Source organism: Pelophylax lessonae (assembly GCF_965119305.1).
Source record: "Pelophylax lessonae genome assembly, chromosome: 2".
Taxonomy (NCBI): domain Eukaryota; kingdom Metazoa; phylum Chordata; class Amphibia; order Anura; family Ranidae; genus Pelophylax; species Pelophylax lessonae.
Genome location: NC_138769.1, coordinates 489,638,238 through 489,644,237, shown reverse-complemented (window position 1 = coordinate 489,644,237; position 6,000 = coordinate 489,638,238).

The window sequence follows — 6,000 nt, the reverse complement described above, 5'->3', positions numbered from 1 at the left end:
CAGATGCTGCTGCTTCTGGTACAGAATTGGGTAAAAAGGAGGGTTGGAAGCCATAGAAACATAGAAACATAGAAACATAGAATGTGTCGGCAGATAAGAACCATTTGGCCCATCTAGTCTGCCCAATATATCTGAATCCTATGAATAGTCCCTGGCCCTATCTTATATGAAGGATAGCCTTATGCCTATCCCATGCATGCTTAAACTCCTTCACTGTATTTGCAGCTACCACTTCTGCAGGAAGGTTATTCCATGCATCCACTACTCTCTCAGTAAAGTAATACTTCCTCATATTACTTTTAAACCTTTGCCCCTCTAATTTAAAACTGTGTCCTCTTGTGGTAGTTTTTCTTCTTTTAAATATGCTCTCCTCCTTTACCGAGTTGATTCCCTTTATGTATTTAAAAGTTTCTATCATATCCCCTCTGTCTCTTCTTTCTTCCAAGCTATACATGTTAAGGTCCTTTAACCTTTCCTGGTGTAACGCTCCTGCGTTTTATGTATGATGTGGATTTTCAGCTGCAGAAATATTCCACTTCAGTAGTCATGTAGAGAAACGCTGAGACACCAATCCCAACTCCCAATGACTCATCATGTGTGGATGATCTCAATTCAGCAAGTAAATACACACACTCAATAAGATGTTTCCTAGAGTGACTTATGTATATAGTAACACAGTGATGATAGGCTGAAGAGACAGGTTGGGTAGAGATGGTAGATGACAGACACTTGAAAGGAAATGTTCTTGAAAGTAAGATAGTAGCAGATGGGATGCAGATAGGTTTAGCAATCATGTATGGTAGCAGATGACAGAGTAGCAGGTGGACATACAAGAGAGATCAACCCAGTGCAAGAACAGGTGGTAGTAGGCTCAAGAGCTAGCAATCTTAGATAATGCAGATGTAGTAATAGTCCTTAGTATGCAGAGCTAGATAGTGTAAGCTTTAGTATGAAAGTTATAGAGGTTTCCCCTGTGGGGTACTTATCACTAATAGCAATGTAGCAGAGGAGAGGTTCGGCAAGAGCAGATGATCCGGTAGCGGGATACAGGGATCAGCGCAGCGTGGTTCCGACAGCGAGGTATGCTTGCAAGCATGAGAGCTTCAAGACAGGTTAGCATCAAGGCACAAAGCAGTTTGAACGAACACATGTGAGTGAGAGCCGGCGATCTAAATAGCCATCCAGTCCGGCGCTCAGTGATGACAGCATCAGTCTTAAAGGTGTATGCGCACCTTACCAAAAGAGAATGATGGGGCGCATACACTTATGAAAGAGTAATTAGGGTACCCAAAAGTACCAGAACATTACAGTACCCCCCCCCCCTTTAAGGCCGGCTCCTTAAGGCCTCTGGAGCTGGTTTGTCTGGGTACTTCGCATGAAAATTGCGAATTAATCTAGAGGCATGTATGTCAGAGGTGTTTAGCCAGGTGCCGTCTTGGGGCCCATAGTTCTTCCATCGAACCAAGTACTGAAGTCTTCCTCTGTGGATACGAGAATCCAGAATCTCTTTTATCTCATATTCTTCTCCACCTTCAACTTGTACAGGAGGAGGAGGTGGGATAGTAGGCCTTATTCCTTGGTCAGGAACATGGGGCTTCAGTAGTGACACATGGAAAATGGGATGTATTTTGAGGTCTATTGGCAATGTAAGCTGTACTGCAGCTTTTCCAATAAGTTTCTTGATTGGGAAAGGTCCCAAGAACAGAGGTCCAAGCTTTTTGCTAGGGATTTTCAGTCTTAAATTTTTTGTTGAGAGCCAAACGAGGTCCCCGATAGCGTACTGAGGAGAAGGTCTTCTGCGAAGATCATAGTACTTCTTTTGTTAACTATGAGCGTGTGCAATGGTAGTATTAAGCAAACCCAGAGAGTCCTTTATTTGGGTAAGATAGTCTGAAGCTACTGGGTTATTTGAAGGAAGGATGCGTGGTGGAAGAATAGAGGGATGAAACCCATAGTTCAAGTAGAACGGACTCTGCTTGGTCGTACTGTGGGTTGCGTTGTTGTAGGCAAATTCTGCCAGAGGGAGAAGATCCACCCAATCATCCTGTTGGTAAGAAGTGTAACAACGTAAATATTGCTCGATGCATTGGTTGACTCTTTCAGTCTGTCCGTTGGTCTGCGGATGGTAAGGAGAAGTGAGCTTCCGCTCGATCCGTAGTATGTGACATAGTTCTTGCCAGAACTTGGAAATAAATTGTGATCCACGGTCAGGCAGAAGAGTTTTTGGGATACCATGTAACTTAAAGACATGTTTCATCAGGAGTTCTGCCGTTTGTTTGGACGAAGGTAGTCTGCGAATAGCAATGAAATGTGCCATTTTTGTCAGATGGTCCACTGACACTAAGATGGTATTAAATCCTTTGGAAGGAGGCAATTCCACTATAAAGTCCAAGGACACAACTTCCCATGGAGTTTGGGGTATTGGTAGACTGCATAGTAGACCGGATGGTCTCGTAGTGTCAATTTTGGACCTGGCACAGACATTGCATGAAGAGACGAATTTTTGTATAGATGTTTTCATGTCAGGCCACCAGAATTGCCTGGTAATCAGATTAAGAGTCTTTGTCATACCCATATGTCCTGCCATAGGCACATCATGCGATAATTCCAAGATCTTGGTGCGTATGGTAGGTGGTATGTAAAGTTTGTCGTTGTAGTAGAGGAAGCCTTCTGCATCAGTATTTAGTTGTGGTGGGGGTGAATCCAAACTTATACCATGCAAAACCTCTTCCTTCAAGGAACGGACAACTCCAATAATGCGTTTGTGAGGTATTATAGGAACGGAAGGGATTTCAAAGTAGTTTTCTTCAGTTAGTCGTGATAGTGCATCCGCCTTTTTGTTCTTATCTGCAGGTGTGTAGGTAACTAGGAAGTTAAACCTTAGAAAGAATAGTGACCATCGTACCTGTCGTTGCGAGAGAGTTTTGTTAGTCTGAAGATATTGAAGATTTTTATGGTCCGTGTATATAAGTATTGGTAATTGGGTGCCTTCGAGTAGATGTCGCCAATTCTCCAGAGCCAATTTTATAGCAAGCAGTTCCTTTTCACCCACGGGGTAATTTATCTCTGGACTGCTTAGGGATTTAGAAAAAGAGGCGACTGGATGAAGTGGTGAAGTGTGAGTTGGTCGTTGGGAGAGTATTGCTCCTACTGCCATGTTTGACGCATCTACTTCCAGAATGTATTGGAGGGATGGGTCTGGATGGCGTAGTATGGGAGCAGAAGTAAACCTTGTCTTTAACAGGTGAAAAGCTTTATTTGCTTCATCTGACCATTTGAATGGTTTTTTAATGCTAGTTAGCTGTGTGAGGGGTCTCACAATGGCAGAGAAGTTTCTAATGAACTTCCTGTAGAAATTCGAAAATCCAAGGAATCGCTGTAGCGCCTTGCGTGTGGTTGGTGTAGGCCAATCCTGAATGCAGGATATCTTACTCACGTCCATCTCGATTCCTGTTTTGGATATGATGTAGCCTAGAAACAGTACCTCTTCTTTATGAAACAAGCATTTTTTCAGTTTCACATAAAGGTTGTGTGCAAGCAATCTCGATAATACTAGTCTTACATGTCTTATGTGTTCAGACAGGGATCGTGAATATATAAGTATATCGTCCAGATATACCACAACACAGACATCTAGTAAGTCTCTGAAAATATCGTTTATAAATCGTTGAAAAACTGCAGGGGCGTTGCATAGCCCGAATGGCATTACAAGATATTCGAACAATCCGTATCTGGTTCTGAATGCAGTCTTCCACTCGTGTCCATCACGGATTCGAATGAGATTGTATGCTCCTTTCAGGTCCAATTTTGAAAAATAGGTAGCTCCACGCACCTGCTCAATGAGCTCAGGGATAAGCGGTAGAGGATAGCGATCTTTTATTGTAATAGCATTCAATTGCCTATAGTCGATGATAGGCCTGAGACTTGAGTCCTTATTGCGGACAAAAAAGAGTCCTGCTGCTGTGGAAGAAGTGGAAGGTCTAATAAAACCTTTTTCCAAATTCTCATCCAAATAGTCTTTGAGATGGGAAAGTTCATCCTGTGAAAGAGGATAAACATGACCGAACGGCAATTTGCTATTTGGGAGTAGATCAATGCTACAATCATAGTCTCGATGGGGAGGTAGTGCTTGAGCATTTTTCTCAAGAAAAACCTCAGAGAGATCCTGATAACATAGTGGTGCAATCTCATCTGTCACCACAGACAGGATCTTCCCGAAAGACGGGAGGTTACACGTACCCTCGCAATAGCAAGAGAGGAAGGTCAGGGTCCGTTCCTTCCAATCTATGGTTGGTTGATGTGTGTGCAACCAGGGAAGTCCCAAAACAATGGGAAAGTGGGGTGAAGGTATTAGATCGAAGGTAGTGGTCTCCATATGAGACCCGTTAGTAGTGACTAGGAGTGCCTGTGTCTGATCAATGATCGGACCAGAGGATAAAGGAACACCGTTAATAAGACTCACTGAGACAGGTTTAAGTTTAGAAATAATAGGAACTTTATTTAAAGCAGCAAAACGTATGTCAATATAATTTCCACAAGATCCTGTGTCAATCATGGCCTTAGTAGTAATCCTGTTCTGGTCCCACTGTAATGTTAAGCAAACAGAAAGATAAGGGTTAGTGATTGAAGTTGTCAATCCCCCTAGGAGGACATGTGAACACTCACCCTTCTTTTTGTAGACTAGGGGACAGACGTTTATCTTGTGATCCAGGGATGCACAGTACAAGCAGAGATTACCAGATCGTCTTCTGGCTCTTTCCATAATTGATAGAGGTGGCCGTATGGTTCCTACCTCCATAGGAACGGGGTCAACGGCCGAAATCCGAGAAGAACTGGATAATGGCATTCCCATTTTCTCAGCCTTTCTTTCTCGTAGTCTTCTATCTATGGTGATACTGAGTTGTATCAATGCATCCAGGGTTTTTGGCAGATCCGCTCGGGCGAGCTCGTCTTTAACGGCCTCTGATAGGCCAAGCCTAAATTGGGTTTTCAGAGATGCATTATTCCATTCTGAATCAAGGGTCCATCTCTTGAATTCTGCGACAAAGTCTTCTACAGGTCTCCCACCTTGTTTCATGGATCTTAATTGAAGATCGGCAGTACTCTGCCTATTGGGATCATCATATAGGCTAGTGAGTTCTGCTAGGAACAAGGCATAGGAGTTGAGAAGCTGATCGCTTTTCTCAAAAAGAGAGTCTGCCCAGGCCCGAGGATCGCCTGTTAGGTAAGAAATAATAGTACAAACCTTAATGTGATCAGTAAGGTAGGTACGGGGGTTTAGCAAGAAAAGTAACTCACATGCGTTTTTAAATTCGCGAAATTTTTTGCGATCGCCTGTAAATACCAAAGGAGGATTTATTTTGGGTTCAGGGGACTGAGCAGTGGTAAGTTGTGTCAGTCTAATTACCTGCTGCGACAGAGCCTGATTGTCTTCTTTTAATTCAGCAAGTGCGTGTATTAACGCAGTTACTTGCTGTTTTAATTGTGTCATCTGAGTGGTTATTTCTGCTGAATCCATTTGTGGTTCGTTCAATCTGTAACACTCCTGCGTTTTATGTATGATGTGGATTTTCAGCTGCAAAAATATTCCACTTCAGTAGTCATGTAGAGAAACGCTGAGACACCAATCCCAACTCCCAATGACTCATCATGTGTGGATGATCTCAATTCAGCAAGTAAATACACACACTCAATAAGATGTTTCCTAGAGTGACTTATGTATATAGTAACACAGTGATGATAGGCTGAAGAGACAGGTTGGGTAGAGATGGTAGATGACAGACACTTGAAAGGAAATGTTCTTGAAAGTAAGATAGTAGCAGATGGGATGCAGATAGGTTTAGCAATCATGTATGGTAGCAGATGACAGAGTAGCAGGTGGACATACAAGAGAGATCAACCCAGTGCAAGAACAGGTGGTAGTAGGCTCAAGAGCTAGCAATCTTAGATAATGCAGATGTAGTAATAGTCCTTAGTATGCAGAGCTAGATAGTGTAAGCT